The sequence below is a fragment of the Vulpes lagopus genome, chromosome 4, assembly GCF_018345385.1.
Source record: "Vulpes lagopus strain Blue_001 chromosome 4, ASM1834538v1, whole genome shotgun sequence".
In the NCBI taxonomy this organism is placed as follows: domain Eukaryota; kingdom Metazoa; phylum Chordata; class Mammalia; order Carnivora; family Canidae; genus Vulpes; species Vulpes lagopus.
Window position 1 is genome coordinate 106333359 of NC_054827.1, and position 21359 is coordinate 106354717.

At 38.1% G+C, this 21359-nt stretch overlaps 1 long non-coding RNA gene across 1 annotated transcript; it reads left to right on the forward strand.

Annotated features, from left to right (window-relative positions):
• Nucleotides 1-2880: 2880 nt before the first annotated feature.
• Nucleotides 2881-20799, forward strand: LOC121490127. The gene is made up of 6 exons (XR_005987508.1): nt 2881-3146; nt 4931-5012; nt 5971-6113; nt 6205-6263; nt 19614-19662; nt 20554-20799. It is a non-coding gene; the product is annotated as an uncharacterized LOC121490127 (long non-coding RNA).
• The last annotated feature ends 560 nt before the right edge of the window (nt 20800-21359 follow it).

Here is a 21359-nt window from a genome sequence, read left to right on the forward strand (position 1 = left end):
GTTTAAGGAACACTCCTGATTTAGTGCTCCCAGCAGTAAAAATGTAAAGAAAGCAGAAGGGAAAGAAATCAAGCAGGGTAACTTTCAGACAAAGTTCCAGTCTCAGCTCAAATCTTGCAAGGAGTGGAAATTATGCCAGGGCGTTTATTACTGGTTGTGGAAAGGGAACTGGGCTTCCAAAGTCCCAGTTTTTAATCAGTTTTTAGCTAAGGGCTACTTTGAGGATATAAACTCCCAGGCACTTTTGGCTCTCCACTTACTGGACAGAGGAGATGTAGTGGTTTTCTTTTTTAAGATTTTATTTATTTATTCATGAGACATAGAGAGAGAGAGAGAGGCAGAGACACAGGCAGAGGGGGAAGCAGGCTCCATGCAAAGAGCCCCACATGCGACTGGATTCCGGGTCTCCAGGATCATGACCTGGGCTAGGTGGTGCTAAACCGCTGAGCCATTCAGGCTGCCCAGATGTAGCAGTTTGAAGGTAGTCTTCTCAAGAGAATTGCAAGAATGGGCTCTTAGAAACAAAACAGTAACAAAGCCAGGGAAGGGAATACATAAATCATAAAAGAGAATTACGGAGATCTTGGGGGAGTATGGACATATCCATGGAGTCTAATCCTTAACCAGTCTGATCCACTTACATCATATTAATTTCACTCCATCCTATTCTAGCTTCTTAAAAATGTTGGGAAGAGAAAAAGGAAAGCATTAAAATAGGAGGGTTTGCAAAATGAGCTGTAGCTTCCCACTGCTGAAGTTGATCAGAAAATTATAACTTACAGTCCTTTACTAATTCTTATAGATTCTACTCACTATTACCACTTCTGCTTTTAGGTGGCTTATCGGGTGAGATGACCCAGGATTATCCTTGAGGGGATCTAGGCTCTGGCTCTGTGATTTTATCAGATTGCAGGTATGGTAACTGGTTTTTGTAGTCAAACTTGGTCACGGAGGCCTCAAGATCCCCTGGGCTCCAACTGCATTCCTCACTTCCTATATTATGTAGAAGTAAGCCCCTTCTTCATGACAATTAGGATATTACCCCATCAGTATAGTAACTTATTTCTTTGCCTACTCTACTGGTGTGAGAAGCCCAATATGACCACACAGCAATTGTAGTTCTATATTAGTGGAATTCTCACCGTGAAATCATTCCTTCTCTGGGAAACAGACCCCTAGATCTGTAGAACCTAAAATTGTTGGGGAGGAAAAATAACTACTATGCTTCAGTCACTGGTTTAAGCTGTTGATGACTGATAGCACCATGACCTTGCTGTACATTATCTGTCAATATTCAGGCTAATAGCTTCTGAGTGATGTGTTATATAATGTGACCAGTGGACCCTATGGTTATATGTTCCTTGTGGGTCTCTGTGCTATAAAGTGGGCCACTTGGTCTGAGATAATGTCATTGCAGGATCCCATGGTGGTGGTTCAATAAATATTCTGTGAGCCTCTGGACAGTGAGACATATGAACAAGCAAAGCAAACCCATATCCAATGTACAAGGCAGTTCTAATCAGGAAAATTCTTTTTTTCAGGATGTAAAGAGACTGATGTAATCATCTTCCTACTAAGAAGATACATGGTCTCTTTCAGGGATAGTGCTACACTGAGGGCTAATGTTTGTTGCTGCTGACATCAGGCTGGACATTCAACAATAGCTAGATCAGTCTTGGTAAGATGAAACCCACACCTCTGGGTCATGCATAGTCTCTCTCTGTCTTTATGATGACTCAATTCAAGGCCCCAATTTGTGCACATTAAGCATCTGAGGATAGAGGTTGGTTTATAGGTATTGAATAAATCATTCTGTCAACCTAGCTATTTAAAATCTCTTCTGTAGATGGATGGTCTCTGGTGGACCTGAATCTGTGATACATAGATTCTCACACTTTATGCCTATTCTTGCAGCACCATACTTATGCATCTTTCCCAGGCTAGTAAGGATGATCTCGTCAATCAGTGGTGCTGGGCCAACAGCATATCTCTAGTAAGTAATTGATTGTCTAAAACTAAAATAAAATTAATGTATGTTTCATTTTTAACATATGCAAAAGTAAGATGCATAACAACAATACCCACAAAGGATGAGAGTAAATGGAAATATCTTCATGTGAGTTTTTGCATTATAAAAGATGTTATATATTATTATTAGAAGATAGTTTATATGATAAATATGCAAATTTTAAACTTTAGATAACCATTAAAATATAAAACAAAGAGGAATTACTAATGAACCAATAATGAAAGTAAAATAGAGACATGACAAATAGTAAATTACTCAAAGGAGTACGTGAAAAAAATAGAAAGAGAACAAAGAACAGCTGTAAGAAATATACCAGGTAGCAAGATGGTAGATTGAACTCAAGCACTTTATAATTGCCTTCAATGGAAATGTTTTAAATACTTCAAATAAAAGGTAGATATTGTCAGACTGAATTAAAAAGCATGATTTAACTATGTCCTCTCTAACATAAATATTCCTTACATGTAAAGACAGACATGTCTTAGAAGTCAAAGAATGCAGTAATATACCATTTACCATGCAAATACTAATCAAGAGAACATTACAGGTTTCTGCCATAGGGCCTTTGCACTGGTTGTGTCCCCTGCCTAGAAGTCTCATCATGAAAATCCCCATGACCAACCATATCATCTCTCTGAAATCTTTTCCCAGATATCATACCAGGGAGGGTGACTCTGGACATTCCTTTGTTAAAAAGTGAAGACCTAATTACTGTCTCATTTCTCCACAGTTATATTCTCAATTCACTTATCCTATTCTATTATTTTCCATAGAGCTAATTACCATCTAATATACTATCTACTCATTTATTATGATGATTGTTTATTGTTTGTCTCTCCCCACAGGATGGAAGCTGCATAATGGCAAAAGTCTTTGCTTGGTTCATTAATGTTATTCCCATGCTTACAATAGGGTCTGGTGCACAGAACTCAACCAATATTTGTTGAACACATGCTGAATTGAAGTAGAATGAATGCAAATGGGATAAAAAGAAAGTTGAAGTGACTATGTAAAATCAGACAAAGACTTCAGGAAGAGTTTATGGCCATGAATAAAGACAAACATTATATAATATAAAGAAGCCAAGATATCAAGAGAACTTAATAATCATAGCTGTGTAAGTACCTGATAGAGAGCTTCAAAATACATGAATTAAAGCCTATAGCCTTATACAACTGAAAGGAGAAACAAGTATTGTCTACAACTATCATTAGAGATTTTAGCTCCTTTCCCAGTAATATATAGAATAAGCATAAAAAAATCAATAAAGATAAGGAAGACTTGAAAAACTTGACATACATAGGACACTCCAGCAACGACCTAAAACCACAATGAGATACAACTATGCACCAACTAGAATGGCAAAATTAAGAATGAAAACGAAGCAGTCTTGCCAAAAGTTGTTGGTGAGGATGTTGAAGCAGTTAAAACTCCTATTTCCCACTGGGAATGCAAAGTGGCACAATCAATTTGGAAATCATTTTGGCACGTTATTCTTATAAAGTTAAATGTAGATATAACATATGACACAGCCATCTCACACTTCTTTCTTTACCGAAGGGAAAAAAATGGGTTTTCACATAAAGACTTGTATATGGTTTTTCATAGCAGATTTATTCAAAATAACCCAAAGCTGGAATACCAAAGATGTCCAACAGCAAACGAATAAATTTTTAAAAAAATATGGCATATGCATTGGAGTGTGCTTTGACCATAAAATAGGGCAGGGTACTGATACATACAACAACATAGATGGATTTCAAAAATGTTATGCTGAGCCAGAGAAAACAGACACATAAGATTACATACTCTATATTTCTGTTTACATGAAAGTCTGGAAAAGACCAGCAATTGTGACAGAAATGGATCAATGTGCAACTGGGCATGGGGGCACTGCAGGAGAATGCAGGCAAAGGGGAATGAGAAAATATTTTTGGTGTGCTGAAATGTCCTGTATTTAGGTAATGTTGGTGTTCACATGAGTATATATATTTTTCGAAAATACTGCACACTGAAAATTGGTACATTTTGTTGAATATAAATTAAACCTCAGTAAAAAAGAAAGCAAACATTCATCTGGAATAAAATGTAAATCACACAAGGGTGTATCATGTGACCAAGAGTATCATCAATCACAACTACATACAATAATGGGGATAAGTCTCATAAACAAAGTATTGAGAGAGAAAAGCAAGACACTGAAGAGTGTGCATTTTATAATTTCAGTTATCTAAAGTCCAAAACATTGAAATCAAATCTCTGCTGTTACATGTTAGAATGGTGTTTATCTTTGAGTGGTGAGTGGTAGGGAAGGAAGCCCAAAGACAGATCTGGGGTGTCAATAATGCTCTATTTCTTAATCTTCGGTGTCAAATGCTGGCATAAAGCAAAATACAGTTAATATACTATTGAAAAAGCAGAGCAACAGTAATGCACAAGCATTTCTGAGGGAAATGCAAACTGGTTTAGTCATTCTGGAAAACTTTTGTCAGTTTCTAAAAAGTTACCATACACTTATGCCCTTACCAGGTGACCCAGACATCTCACTTCTGGGTATGCATTCTAGAAAAATGAAACTTAGTTTAAACAAAAAACTATCCATGTATGTTAACTAAGTGTAATTTAAATAAAAAATCCAAAAAACAACAACACAACAACAAAAAAAACCCCTCCATGAATAATTGTAGGGGCACTAGTCATAGTTGCCCATCCCTGGAAACAACCCAAATGTCTTTCCGAGGATGAAAATATAAGCAATCTGTGTGACATCCATACAGTGGACTATGATTCAGCACTTAAAAAAAGAATGGACTTTTAATATGTGCAACAATATAAATAAATCTTAGGGAGAAATGTGCTAAGTAAGCCATTCTCAAAAGTATGGCTCCTGCCCTTTTTCAGGCTGGATAATTTGTTGTGGGTCTACTCTTTGCATTGTATTTAACCTCATCCCTGGAGATGCCACCCCTATGCGTAGGAGACAGTAAGTACTTTCCCTTCCCAAATCATAACAACTAAAAATGTCTGCAGACATGGCCAAATGTCCTGCTTGAGAACAATATTCACCCTTTTCACTGAATGAAAGAATGTAGTCTTAAAGGATTACATATTGTATGATTGCATTTACATAACATTCTGGAAAAGTGAAAAATATAAGAACAGAGATCTGATCAGTGGTTGCCAAAGATTAAAGGTGGGGAGAGTCCTAACACAAAGACACAGAACAAGGATATTCTTTGGGGGTGTTGGAATTGCCCTGTATTTACTGAGAAATGCTGATCTGTGCATGTGTAAATAATAAATACATAATAAATATATTATTGCTAAATATAGTCAGTAGAGTACATAATTTTAAAAATTGAAGAGATGAAATCAAACAAAACAAAAGCAAGTATGGTATACATGGAAAAGAATATTTTGACTTGCCAGTCGGGGTGATCTTGGCAGAAGGGTTTTCAGTGAGAGTCATAAGAGAGGCAAGGATGAATCAGTTCTGTAGGATGCTTGGTGAGTTCAAATTAAGGACAGTGCCTGGTATTATCCTAGACTCTTGCTCCATTAGGGATGCCATAGAGGATAAGCAGAGACATAAGCCAACATTCCTGATAAGGCTGAATGCAGAATGCAGCAGGTAAATTCCTCCTGCTAAAGAGGACCAGGTCCAGTGTGAGACCTGGGTAAACTGGGGATGCTGCCCATGGCAGAGACATCCAGAAGAATTCATCCTGTGCCTATAGTACACTGTCTCTCCTAACCTCTCCTAGGAGTCTGATCTGCAGTGACTTGGGGGACCATAAGATGGGCTACTGTGCTGGGGGGTAGCTGTACTCTGCAGAGATGCACCTTTATATAGTCTCCCCAAGGCCCACGACTCTTATTTCGGGGTTCTCTTCAATGAGCCATTTGGAGTATTTTGATGCCCTTTGCTCTCAATTTTGCAGTGGCTAAAATTGTTCTTGAAGCTCCTGCCTTCTGTTATCTGGACAGTAGCCATGTCTGTCCCAGGAACTTTCTGAAGGATCCTAAGCTACAGCAGATTACACCAGAGAAATGGAGTTGAGATGACCTTTTCCAAGACCATCAAGTATGGGCATATCTGATCTCCTGGGGGCAGAGAATGTTCTCTGGATTAGTTGATTTCCTTCATCATGTTCTGTTCTCTATTTATTTTCTAGGAGACCACCTAAAAATGCATAGGGCAGATGCTTCCCAGATTGAAACATGGAACAAGGAGGTGAGAAACAAATTGTATTTTACAGAGAATGGAGATGTCAAAGCTTAACTATATCTTTAATCAAAGGGCTCACGATCAAAAATTAGATTGCATAATAAAACAAGTCAAGTGTGAGGAGCAGTGAGAAATTAATATGTGCCATGGTCTTGATTAGTTTTTCAGATAAAGTTCCAATTCTTAGAACTCCAAGTCATTACATAGTCCCAAATTTTATCAGCTTGGAGGAAGCCAATCACTTAAAGATTCAGGGACTAGACACATGGACCTAGGCTGGAGTTTAAGATCTCACACTAAAGTCCCTTTTTAGGACAGCACCAGATATCTGTGCAGATTGGAAGCTGCACAATTCCAATGGACCCGTTCACACCATGTCTATATGAGTGACAGCCCTGGAGTGCTGTGATCAGTTGTGCAATATTCCACTGTTTCTATAACTGGATTTCAAGAACCTGAGAAGGTCTGTGAAATTTCTTTAGTGATGGCAGGAAATATGAAGAGAGGGAGAAGGAATGGAGGACTGAGAGAGGGAAGAAGGAAGAGAGTCAGAGAGAGAGAAAGAAAGAAGAAGGAGGAAAAGGAGAAGAAGGTAAAACACTTGAGTAATAGGTACAGTGACCACATAGTTTAGTGTCAAAACTGGGATGCTTATATATATATATATATATATTTACATGGGCTCCATGCCCAATGTGGGGCTTGAGCCCATGACCCTGAGATCAAGAGTCTCATGCTCTACTACCTGAGCCAGCAGGTGCTCCCAAACTGGGATACTTTTGAAAGGATAAGGGAAACTGTTATAACTACAAAAAAGCAACATTAAAGCTGGACAAATAGTAATCATAGGTTCACACCAGGAACAGGGAATACTTCTCTGGGCTTCATTTGGCCCAGAAGATATTCTTTTTGCTTCTTGAAGCCACAGAGATCTATGGATTGGTGCTCACAGAGGCAGCAAAGGGTGTCTGTAAAGCATTACAGGGACTTGGGAATCCAGCTCCAGGTTTTCGGCTCACTGGCAATGCGGCGGGTCTACTCAAAGCCCCACGCCCAGAATGCTTTCTTAATTCGCCTGCTGAGACTCAACTGCAAATGGATTCCCTGGAATAAACAATCTTATTAGGAAGTGTTGGTGTTATTTTGCCTTTTCTCCTCTTTCCTAACATTTTAGTAACTAGCCTTTATAAGTGGCAAACAGGTTTGCTCTTAATGACTTAATCATTTAAATGTTCTTTGGGCTGGCCATACTTTCCCGTATGTGATCTTTAAAAAGATATTTATTTATAAGAGAGAGACAGTGAGAGTGAGAGAGCATAAACAGGGAGAACAGCAGGCAGAAGGAGAAGCAGGCTACCCACTGAGCAGGGAGCCTGATGTGGGGCTTGATCCTAGCACCCCAGGTTCATGACCTAAGCCATAAGCAGATGCTTAACTGACTGAGCCACAGAGACACCCCTCCCATATGTGATTACCAAAGTGGTATTTTTTTAAAGACTTATTTATTTGAGGGAGAGAGAGACAGAGAGAGAGAGAGAGAGAGAGAGAGCAAGTATGAGTGGAGGGACAGGGGAACAGGGAGAGAGAAACTCAAGGAGACTCCATACTGAGCATGAGCTCAATGCGGGGCTTAATCTCAACCTGAGATCATGACCTGAGCCAAAACCAAGAGTTGGAGGCTTAAACGACTGCACCACCCATGTGCCCCTGCGCTGTCTTGATATATATGCCAACCAAATGTAGTTGTGAATGAATGTGTCCCTTGCATACTGCATTGTAGGAACTATGTGCCAGCTGCCTGGCATATCCCAGGGGCTACCCTGTCTATACACCTAATACACTGTTAATCTCAGGCTGCAGGAGATTTAAGGTGCCTGCTTATCTATGGGTGAGAACCATTGAAATCATATGGGAGGTTGTGAAGGAACCAGGATAGTGGCTCTCCAATGGGAGTGAGCACCCATATCTCATGGAGATCTTGTTAAAATACAAATGGCTGAGCCCTGTCCTCAGAGTTTCTGATTCAGTTTAAGTCTAAAGAGGGGCAGAAGGCTGTACATTTCTTGCAAGTTCCCGTGGGACCCTGATGCACTATTCCAGAGACCACACTTTGAGAACCACTGTCGTACAATTACTGACTTGATGCTGATGTAACTTACCCAGTACCATCACTGCAACTTCTTTCCTCATTTTGAAAATGTTGGCAGTCATCATTATTTTTACAGAGAGCAAACTAACTGACAAATTGAACTTATTATTTCACATACTGCCAATTTAGTAGGGGCATGGGCATTCTCCAAGTTCATGTACTTTCTGCCAATGTTGCCTCATGAGTGAAGTAAACCGCTGAATAGTCAAGTTCAAGTGGATGCAAGTCTGCATTGAGAATTTACTTCAAGCCAGGCACTGTGTTATCAACCTAAGAAGAAGCAAGGGACAGGGTACTCTTAGGAAAACTTGTATAGACTCCACCTTAGGGCTTCTTCTGAGATTCCCGCTAGTAAAATCTTCACACAATGCATGGGATTCAAACCAGCTATGGAAGAAATCAAGAGATAACTAATTATCATGAGGCCGAAGATATTGAGAATAATTGGCACTGTCTCATTATGATATGGTAGTAAAGGGGACAGATTATAATACAGAAAATGAAGCCTAATGAATTGTATTATCCCTCTTAGAGAAAGAATGTTTGGGCAGAAAATAAAAGGTTGGCACACATATAAATGTGCAGTGACATGAATTCCCTAACTCTGCCCACAGAAGGCTCTTCTCTGCCTCTGACAGATAAAGCCCTATAGTGGCATTGGATGCATTTGAGAAGCATAGGCTGATGCCAGTAATTATTTTTGTTCAATAAATGAATATTTCCCATCCCTCCTCTCAATTTGTGATGAATGTTCACCATACCCATATCTGAGCATACCAGTATACTATTTATTGTAAGTTAATAACTCATCATTCTGTGCATTTTTAAAAACTAAATGATATTAGTTAATATGAGAAAGTCTCCCTAAGGAATGTATTTTTCTTAGTACTTAAAAAATTGAGTGCCGAGGTGCCTGGGTGGCTCAGTTCGTTAAGGGTCTGCCTTCAGCTAAGGTCATGATCTCAGTGTCCTGGGATTGAGCTGCACATCTGGCTCCCTGCTCAGCGAGGAGTCTGCTTCTCTCTCTTCCTCTGCCCCTCCCCCACCCATCACATTTTTTCTCTCTCTCTCAAATAAATATAAAATCTTAAAAAAAAAAAAAAAAAAAAAAGGGAAAGAAAATTAGTTCCTAGTTCCTAGGCTGTGGACCAGATTCTAGGCTGCGCTGTTCTGGCTGAGTGTGCGGGGGTGGAAGGCAACTTGGCAGCCCGCCGGCAGACTGGTAATGTCCCAGCCCTGTCTCGTGCTTCTGTGAAAATGAAACCCTGTTCATAAATAGAAGGAAGACACAGACACAAATAGTGATAAGCATCATAATGGATGTTTACAAGTAAGTGATACAGGGGCTCAACAGAGGAGAAGTTTCAATTGGTTCTGAGTGTCTGCAAAGCTGAATGTAGAAGCTGCCATTTGAGATGTACCTAAAATGATACAGCATTTTTCTACAGGCAAAGAGGGAGTGGGTCCATGTCCAGGCAGAAGGAACAGTTGGGCTCTGATATTCCATTTGCAGAGAGAACTAGTGCTTGGTTAGGTATCATGGTTGTTTGGTCAATGATGTATGATGTTCTGCAGGAGTGGGGAAGTCTTCTGCTTGAGGGCTACTGGTTTAATCATGAATGTTGTCCAGGGGCCTTTCTGAATATCTGTATCTTTCCTTGGCCACTCCTGAAAGCAGTCTGTAGTCTGCAGTCTGGGGAGAACAGAAAAGCAGTGTCTACTAGAAACTAAGAAATATGTAACTCGAACGGATTCATTAAGGAACTTGCAGCCACAGCCCAGGAAGGAGCTAGACCAAGGATGACTTTAACCAGTGGCAGAGTCAGATGTGAACTGCTTATTGTATTTCCAACTATAGGATGACAGTTGTGATGATAGATCTGGGGAGGTTTGTGTCAATTTAGGGAAAGCACCAAGTTGTTCACTGAATTCCTCTGGTTCAATTCCTAAGAGATTTGGGAATTTCAGCTTGGATCTACGTTGAGACCAAGATATGAAGTATAAGATTTAGCGGAAGAACAACTCTCAGACTGGTTGAAATTCTCAAATTCTTTTTTTAAAAAAATATTTATACATCCATTTGAAAGAGGGAGAGAGAAACAGAGAGAAATAACCTTAAGCAGACTCCACACTGAGCGTAGAGCCCAACGTGGGACTCAATCCCACAACTATGAGATCACCACCTAAGCCAAAACCAAGAATAGGCTGCTTAACTGAACCACCCAGGCACCCCTGAAACTCTCAGATTCTTAAAGGATCTTCTAAATACTTCCTTTGGTTTCTTCATTCTTCTTTAGAGGGTTTCTGAGTGCTATAGTACAAATCATGACCGAGCAGATTGAAACCCTAAAAACTCATAACTCCTGGCTTTTTTTCCTTTTCAGCTTCTCATCAGTGTCTATCTTCAGACTTTCACGTCTTACCCCCACCACCACCCTGTGCAGACAATTGTGCTTCCAGCATCTATTTCACAGAAAACAGTCACTCAAGCCATGGATATTTTCACTTTATGCCCTTTCTGTAAACCACTCTGTGTTGGCTATACACTTCACCTCTTCTCACTTGGCCTCCCTGCCCTTCTTTCCAGCTTCTCTGCTTTTTTCCATCAAGGGCAGAAGTAAACACAGGGTCAATGCAGGGGTGAGGGCTTGAAATCTAAATAGCAACTGTTGGATTTGGTAACATGAAAATCTTCGATCAGTACCCAATTCCCTGCATCTTATTCATTCTGCCACCAATGGTGGCTTTTGCTAAACTCCTGGAATTCCCTGGGCCATATAACATTGGTGCTGCAATGTTGCCATGTGAGTGGCTCAAAGCCATATTTCTTTCAGAACTTTGCATCATGTCAGCTCCCTTTATGTTCTTCTCTGGGGAATGATACCTCTGTCTACCCAAGTGCTCAGTCAGAGGAAATCATAAGCCTTGGGATTATTTTAGCTTATTTCTTCTGCTTTACATTCCACATCCACTCATGCTCCTGCTTGTCCAACTTGGGAGTGTCTTCTCTTCCACCCCTCCTTGCAACCTCACCATGAGGTCCTCATCCACAAGCTGCTCTCCTCTAACAGGTGTTTTGCCCATCTCTTTCCTCTTCTGTGGCTTCAATAACTCACCTTTACTCTCTTCCCACATACTCTTTGCAAACCTAAGTTGGGTCCTATCCCTCCCTGTGCAAATCCCCCTGTAGCTCCCTATGGCTCACCTACATGGAAGAAATGTCCGTTCCTTGGCAGGGTGTGCAAGCCTTTTAATGTGATTCTTGCCCTCTCAGGCAGTTTTAATTCTTGTCCCCTGGAGGAAAATGCTATAGTTCAAGACTAAGGTAGTCTTATAGATTCTTAGAGATAATGTATTCCTGAAAATCTCTGGACTTTCATGCATTAATTTACATTCCCCAGAATGGTATTTACCTTCCATTCCCACAGGTCTCCTGGCAAGTACCTGGGTCTTTATATACTTTTCTGCAAAGCTCCTGTGTTCACATGAAGAAAACATGATTATCCCTCTTCTTTCTGCTATATTGTAGACATTCTTGAAAGAAATAAATTACCTTACTTATTTTTTAAAATTTATTTATTTATTTGAGAGAGAGAGAGTGTGTGTGTGCATGAGTGGCAGGGGCAGAGGGAGAGGGAGAGAGAATCCCAAGAAGACTCCATGATGAGTGCAGAGCCCCACATGGGGCTTGAGGTCATGACCCTGAGATCATGACTTGATCAAAATCAAGAGTCAGATGCTTAACCAACTGAGCCACCCAGGCACCCTTAAATTGCCTTACTTATGTTAAATGCACTCATAAATTACCTCATTTAACATTGTACATATATGCTGACGTAGGTAGGGCTCTTTAGTTTGAAATCAAACCTAGCTCAGTACACCACATCTCAATAAAATTTGAGTGGGCAAATGAATGCAATCTGGTGCCGCTGGCTAGACTATCACCCAGTTAAAGAATCATGGGCTCCCCAGGTCACTGGGGGAACTCAAAAATAGATTCCAGGTATTTCTGAGTTAGACCCCAAGACACATATTTCTAAGAGGCTCCCCAGTTAATTCTAATGCAACCACAGTAGACATTTGGGAGTCACTAATCCCAACCATCTTAGATACATAAATGCTCTTCTTTGCCTCTGGAAGATAACTGGGTTCTCAGCTTCCTCAGGTAAACATCTTTCGTTTCTAGCACCAAGATGGGTTGTTGACATCACAGACATTGAACTGGCAATACTGCAACTATCCACAATTAGCCCCTGGTAGCGCTCACATATCCACAATTTGGATGGGTATTCCAGGAGTGCATTCACTTTCTGGCCTTGTGAGCTTTCGTACGTGTCATGCCGTCTTGGGACAGCCCAGCAGATGGCAATATGACCTCAGGAAATGACTGAGTGGGGCGGATGATTCGTGGTCACTTTGAGTGACCACAAGGTGGCAGCATTGCACGGTGTTCTGATTTAACCTAAAGCAGGAAATCCTACTTCGACTTTTCACAGCCATACCTTCCTAGGATGCTAAGAGTGATGGTCTCAAAGGCTGCACCACTGTGTGATTTGCATTGTTTCAGATAAAATGGTTTATCTTCGATCGGTTAATACTTGGAATGTGGACAGAAACTCTTGATCGTTTTTGCTTTCTCACAGAACGACCGATTTCCATGGATAGAATGGCACAGTACATCTTCATCAATCATTACGACTTAAGGTGAAGGCCAGAGGCAGGTTTTGAAAGGTTTTGTGAGGTCTTTGTATGGCAACAGGGGTGTGGCAAAATCCATTCCCCAAGGGGTTGCCACATGCAGAGGTCTAAGACCTCAAGAGTTGCAGACCTCCAGTAAAGCAGGCTGGTAGCTCTCAGCTAGGGCCCAAGACTCTCAGGCACCACTGCGGGCCCAGCCCTACCCGAACCTCCAGTTTCCAAGATCTCTTTGATGTTTTTTTAATGTGCAGTCTCTCAATTCTCCAATAGTGGCAACTAATTCGCATCATCTACAGCAGAACAAACAAAATACAACCATAAACCAAGTTAACCTTTGCCTGCCAGCTGACAGCTCCTGTGTTCCTGGAAAGGTTAAAAAATTAGGAGTGAGACTCCAAGGTGTCAGAAAGGGATGCTGGGGGCCAGGCCCTCCACAACATCTCACTTTGAGTTTTTGCCCAGGAGAAGCATGTTTAAATAATCTTCAGAACGTTTGTCAGGAACAGAGAATGCAGATTTCTCTGAAAGTAACATTCTCTTTAAAGAGAGTCCCCAGAAGAAGTTGTTACTATTTGAATTTTTAAATAGTGTTAAAACTGCTCCCTTAGGTTATTTTTGCTGGCTTTATTGGCAGGGAAATCATGCTTCTACTTGTGCCATAGAAATATTTTCATAAATAATAATTGCCATAATATTTCTATGTGACATTTAATTTTTTGTCTATGTTGGACATTTATTTGTTATTTTTACTGATTATGAAAGTCATACATGCCCTTTGGGAGCAGGAAGTGGGGGGACCTCAAACACTATATAAACGCTTCATAAGCCATGAAAAATAGAAAAATCAATGTCTCCTCACAAGGCTCCTCTCCCCCTAATATGGTAACAGCATTGTGTGTGCTTTTACAGACTTTTTCAATGCATCAAAATGTCAATAGGGGATAAATATGTGAATCTAAGTATTTATAGTTTGTGTTACCAAAAATATATGATACTGGTTTGAAGTCCACTTTTTCACACAATAATACCATTTGAAGAGTGGATTAATATATTGACTGGATTGTTCTTAGAAATCGCCATCCGTAACAGACATAACAAACCTGTGTTCAAATTACAGCCCCACTGTTTATGGTAGTGACAGATGACATCCTAATCTTGTTTCTGTCTTTAATGGAAACATTTCTGTTTTTTTTAGAACTGAATGTAAGGCTGAATTTGGTTTAGTATATGTAATATTTTTAATACATTGGGAAAGTATTCACCTATTTTTATTTTTTTCAAAAGGAATTGATTTTATTTTAAATTATGGCTGGATATCAGCTCTTATTAAAATGCTATTTTGATATCTACTGAGATGCTTACTTTTTTGACTTTATGATATGGTTAATGATTTTAAAAGATTTTCTTTTAATGATCTGTCCTTGTACCTTGGTGCAAACTACTTACTGTAGCACATTCTTCTTATAATGTTCTAAATAGTTTTCTTTTGTAGAACTGACCTGTGCTTTTTTTTTTTCCTTCAGTTTTAAATCAGGCTTCCTAAGATTTGGTTTTATTGTTATGCTGGTCCTACGAAAATGATTTTGAATGTGTTTTTCATTTTTCTCTGGAATATTTAAAATAGTGTCAACATATTCTTTTATTTGATAACATGATAGGAGTTTATATTGTTGAGATTAGTGTTTTCTAGGATGAAGCTCTCTGACAATTTTCTTAGGTTAGGTTCATTTTGAAGCCAACCCTCTTTTCACTCCCATAATTCTACTATGTGGCAGGGATTGAGTTCTCTATCTCTTCTTGGGTCAGTTTTGATAATGTATATTTGTATTTAAAATATGTTATCTGTTGATATGTGTATGTTATGTCTATATATGTATCTATGTTTAATTTAACTACTTTTTTGCATATTACTGACTATATATGCGTATATTTTTGTTTGTTTGTTTGTTTGTTTTCAAAATCAGATTTGTCCAGAGTACTCTGGTTCTAAGTATAGAACCAGCTCTGGGCTTGATTTATCATTTTTTAAATTTTCTTTTTTAAAAAAGATTTTATTTATTTATTCATGAGAGACACACAGAGAGAGGCAGAGACATAGGCAGAGGGAGAAGCAGGCTCCCTGTGAGGAGCCCCATGCAGGACTCAATCCCAGGACCCCAAGATCATGCCCTGAGCCAAAGGCAGACACTCAACCACTGAGCCACCCAGGTCATCCCCATTTTTTAAATTTTCTAATTTATCACTTTCTCATTGGTCATATTAAATCTCTCTTTCTTCTTTCCTTAGTTAATTTTTGCCTTTTTCCTATTTAGTTGGAAATTTGCTTTTGGAGTTCATTTACTTTTTTCACTTTCATATTTAGTAGTGTACATATGTAGTATAAATTTGTCTTTATACATAGTTTTAGGCAAATTCTTGTGTTGCCATTTTTATTTTCTTAATATTTTGGAATTTGATGCCCACTATCCTCGCTTTTTAAAAATCTGAGATAAAGATCAATTTTTAAAATTGTTGGTTCAAAATAGTGTGTTAGATTTTTAAAGATTTTTATTGTGACTTTTTATTACTTAAATCATTTGGTCTGTGATTCTACATTTTGGAATTTTTATTGCTACGTTTTGGAATTTTTATTGCCTAAGATGGTTAATTTTTATAAACTTTTCATGGATGTGTTGAAAAGAAGATATATTTTCTGTACTACTTTATTATGTTGTTTATATGCAGCCATTGATTTTTTTGCTTGTTTATTTATTTTTTTAAATTATATCCTCCACACTTTGCTTCAGTATTGTGGTATTTCATGATTTGATACATAAAGATCTATGCTCAGTATACCTGCATGATATATTGTATATTTTACCATAGTAAAATATAATTTGAATGCTTACTATAACTCATCTGATAATAAATTGAGATTGTTTCTTCCTTTTAGTTTTAATTTTTAAATCTTTACTTGGAGTGTCTGCTTGTTGTTACGTTTTGAACATTTCTTATTCATTTCAATTGGCCTGTGTCTCCTGTATAACTTAAATATTTCAGTTTTCATTGTAAATACAATCTGAAGATTTTTTTAAAAAGTGTTCACCAGTCTTTTATTTAGTACTGTAATAAATACTTTTGATCTAAATAAAAAAATATTGGGTAAGTATATATTCATTAATACAAGGAAATGAGGTTCAGGATTAAATGGCTAATAAAAATGCCCCCTATACACCTGAGCATTAATTCTACTAAGGAAATCATTACTAACATTGGCATTTACCCTATTCCTGCCCACTCCCCAGATAGAGAGAAATAGAGAAGAGCTTCCTTGCCTTTTTTTCTTGGGTCAGTAGTTCTTGAATTAAAGCACAGCAAGGGAGCATCTGCTGGCATAGCCTAAATCATAGGCCGGTACCCAAGTTGCAAGAGGGAAAGGGAATATTTATTTCCATTCTTTATACTTGGGAGGGCTTTCCTACCCATTAGGACTGAGAGAGTAGAGAAATTTTTACATATACAAAGCAGCTCAGATTCTAGAAAGCAGAAAATGAGACATATGTGCATTGCTATTCTTTTAATGGTTACCTTTATAATTAAAAAAGAATATATCTAAGCCTCTATTTCTTGTTTTACTGTCTTTAAACTGTACTTACGGATGGTCTATTATGAAAGATGAAGAAATTACCATATGGCCCTTTCTTCCTGTTTCTTTTTATTTCTTCTACCTCCCAATATTTATGAAGTATATTATTTAACATTGTCACCACTTAAAATATTGTCATTATATTTCACAATTTTAATTCACTTGTTATCCAATGAATGGAAAAAGTACTCATTTTGTATTATACTGTAAGTCAAGGACACATATTATAGCCACTAGTTTTAACACCAAATAATAGGAAAATAAGCCAGCTGAGAGGAAAATAACATAATCAAAAATGATCCCCCCCCCCAAAAAAAAGCAAGAGAGGAAAGAACAAAGGCCACAGAATAAGTGGAATTCATAGCCAGATTTTTTAAAGGATTATTACTTTTTTAAAGGATTATTACTAATTGATAAAAAAAAAAAGAGGAACTGACAGAAAAATGTACAAGAAACTTGAATGGGCACTTCTCAAAAGACAACATCCATATGGTTGATAGGCATGTGTAAGAAAGCTCAATCCCATAATGGAATAAAACCACAGAGGATTATCTTGATTAAGTCCATCAAAAGATGAATGGATAAAGAAGATGTGGTCTATATATACAATGGAATATTACTCAGCCATTAGAAACGACAAATACCCACCTTTTGCTTGGATGGAAGTGGAGGGTATTATGCTGAGTGAAGTAAGTCAATTGGAGAAAGACAAACATTATATGGTCTCATTCATTTGGAAAATACAAAAAATAGTGAAAGGGAATGAAGGGGAAAGAAGAGAAAATGAGTGAAAATATCAATGAGGGTGACAGAACATGAGAAACACCTAACTCTGGGAAGGGAAGTGGGTGGGGGGTTGGGGTGACTGGGTGATGGGCACTGAGGGGGGCATCTGACAGGATGAGCACTGGCTGTTATGCTATATGTTGGCAAATTGAACTCCAATAAAAAAAAAACACAGAGGAAATGCCAGTACCAATACATCAGAAGAGTTAAAATTCAAAGACCATCAGTCCCACATATTTGCAAAAACAGGGAGCAATGAGAATTTTCATTTCCCTCTGTTTGGAATGGAAATTAGCACCTTCTAAAATTGAACATAGACATATCCCATGACCCAGCATTTACTACTATGTACAATCCCTATAGAAATGCATTATTTGTCACCAAAGACATATCTGAGAAGTTCATAGCATCAATATTCATAATAGCCTCAAACTGGAAATAATTCAAATATCCATCAACAGTAGAATAATGAAATATTGGTATAGACTATGCATACTGCACATTAGTGAAAACAGATAAACTACATCCAAATGCAAAGCCTGGAATGAATCTCACATCTCACAAGCAGAGTGTTCCACAAAAAAAAAAAAAAAAGAAAGAAAAAGGAACCAAAAGTATTTACTGTAGCATTCTTTAAAATAAAGTTCAAAAGCTGGCAAGACTAATTAGTGCTAGAAATCAAGGTAGTGGGCATAAGAGGTCTAAGAGGAAGCATAAGAGGGGCTTCGTGGGGGATTCACATTCTGTTTCTTAATTTGGGTTATAAATACATGGATATTTTATTGATTATGGTGTATAATGTCTCCCCCAAACTTAGTGGCTTAAAATAATTATAATTTGTTAATTCATAGTTTCTGTTGATCAGGAATTCAGAGCTGAAACAGAGGGGTGATGTGGTTCCACCTTATGATGTCTGGGGCCTTAGGTGGGAGGCTTAAAAGCTGAGGTCTGAATCACCTGAAGGCTTGATAAGCAGCAAGCAGATTCCCTCCCAAGGTGGTACACTCAGAGAGGTGGCAGGTTGTTGCTGGTGAATTCTCTCTACATAGGGCTGCTTGAGTGCCCTATGTATTCTGCTGACTTCTCCCAGAGAGAAAGATCCAGAGGCCAAGGAGGAAGCTGCCATATCTTTTATGACTTAGTCTTGGAAGTCACACAATATCCCTTGCGAAGTATCCTATTGGTCACATACCAGATATGATTCAATAGAGAGGAGTACTCAAGGGTGTGAACAGCAAGAGGCATAAAGCATTGAGGCTACTCACCAATACCAAAAGTGTTCACCTCTGCACTTCCCTGTAGGTATGCTGTGCTTCAGTATAATGTTTAATTGAGTGGCATCTGGATGGCACGGTCGGTTAAGCATCTGAGTCTTGGTTTCAGCTCAGGTCATGATCTCAGGGTCATGAGATGGAGCCCTGTGCTGGGCTCTGCGTTCAGCACAGAGTAAGACTCTCCATCTCTCTCTACCCCTCTCCGTCTCCCACACCCTCAATACATAAATCAATCTTAAGAAAAGTAAAATAATATGTTTACTCAAAACAAGGTGTTTTTTTTCCTTAAATGAATCTTTATCAACATTATTTAGAAAATAACAGCAATGAGATATTTTTCTAAGAAGTCCCTTTCTAAAGATGTTTTCATTATTATCATGACAGAAATAAATTAGATGAACTATGTAATCATCCTAAACCCTTCAACATGATAATACAGGGATAAAAATCATACCTATCTCATAGAAATCTTTTGAGGAATAAATAAATTATCTTTCCTATTAGCTAATAAAAGCAAGAAAACTCAAATGCTTTATTGACAAAGGAGGGAAAGTAAAATGGCACACAGAATAGTTTTTAAGCATCAAGATCACATGATGGCCAACTGTAATATTTTCAAAATTTTTTAAATGCACATTTGTTTCTGAAAATGTAGGCAAAACCAGCATGACATTATCAAGATAATAAAACCTAAATAGAGCAATGAAAGGTGAAAAATAGGTGAAAAATTTGTCAAAATTTTATCTGGAATAAAGTTTTTAGCCTGTCAGTTTGTCCCTGTAACACCCAGTTGTTGTAACTGCATGGTACCTTCTGGCTTGTAGATTCCTTTCACCTTAACTTCACTGTCCTCATGAGCATTCACAGAGTCGGGTAAGTAAAGGTCATTCTCATTTTACTAAGGAGGAAGTAAATGATCAGAGAAATGAAATAATTTGTCAACTGTCACATACTTGGTAAATCGCTGAGCCTGGATTCCACTTAATATTTTTTAATTGAAATACAATCAAAACTCAGTGTTATATTAGTTTCAAGAGTACAATATAGTGATTCAGCAATTCTCTACATTACTCGATACTCATCATGGTAAGTGCACTCCTAATCCTCTTTATTTCATAATTTTAACCCATTGCCTTCAATAGAATAAGGCCTGTTTAGATTTAAATTGTCATGAAAAGTTAAATTTATGTTCCAAATGCTGTGTATAAGGAAGGCAGCAAAATGCACATGGCATCTTAGAAAGACTTTAGATAAAAATTCATAAGCACTTAGTACTGGTAGTGCTGACTGAAATAATCTGAGATGATTCAGTTCCCCAAAACTCTTGAAGTTCGATTTTACTCAGTAAATTTTTAGGGAGAGGGCCTGAATGGTCAACTTTAAAATGCTGGCAATTGACAAATTATACTTGAGTTAACCTAAATGAAACTAAGACTATGATTCTCTACACCTATAATTTCATGCTTGTAGATTAAGGTAAACTTGATAATTCACAGTTATTTTAGACCACTAGAAAATGTGCTCTTAAATTGTAGTGAATGGTCATCTCAGATCTCGCAGAAAATCAAGGCTAAGGAAGGTATTTGTTAGATATTACTCTTGAATTTCATGTAAGACTTCATCTTTGCCCTGAAATCGTATGTTTCACATTCTCTACTTCTCCATTTTTCTGGTTTTCCCAAACCAAGCAGAGATTTCTACATTCACAGAACCAAGCAAGTCCCAACGATGTTTACATTCTTTTCTGCATATTTCTTTACCCAGCAGCGCCTCAGCTCTGAAGAGTGTTCAAGAGTAAACATGATTCTTTATACAGGCTTGAAGAAGAGGTCACCCAAGCAAATATCATGTGACTCCAAGCCTTTGAAAGCTAATATTTAGCAACCTCTTGTGTTCTTCACTTTCAAAATATTTGTCTCTGGAAATAATGTGAGAACGAGTTTGTCAAGGGGAAGTCAAAGTGGACAAAACTCAATACTCAAATGTTTCCCACTCTCTGTGTCTGAGCCTTGGACAGATCAAAGCGAGTATCTACATCACCTGTGCTTGTTTTGTAATAAGAAAGTCTGTAATTTGAGTTTCAAACTCTATACCTAGGTCACACTTGGGAGGAAGACAATGTAGGGCTTCATTTCAGGGAATTTTAAAAATTATTTGGGATAAAAAAACAATTATGTAGCACCAAGACAAGGACACACATTGCCAAATTTAAAGCTATTTTCAACTTGAGGGTTTCAAACTCAATATTTTTAAAGTTAAAAAAAAGTCTTAGGTGGCGTTAAAAACAAATCTTTGCTATCAAATTTGGGTTTTGTTTATGTGTGGTTTTGGGTTTTTATTTTTGGTAAATGAAATGTTGATTGCTGGAGGTTAAGGCTAAATGAAACATAAACTTTACATCAAACTTTCTAAAAACTTTTAAAAATGGATGATAAGCTAAGTCAACAAAATACATTCTTTGAAGCAAATTTAAAAGATTTGTTTAAAAATATTATTGAAGTCTTTGGGGCACCTGGCTGGCTCAGTTGGTAGAGCATGCAACTCTTGATCTCAGGGATGTGAGTTTGAGC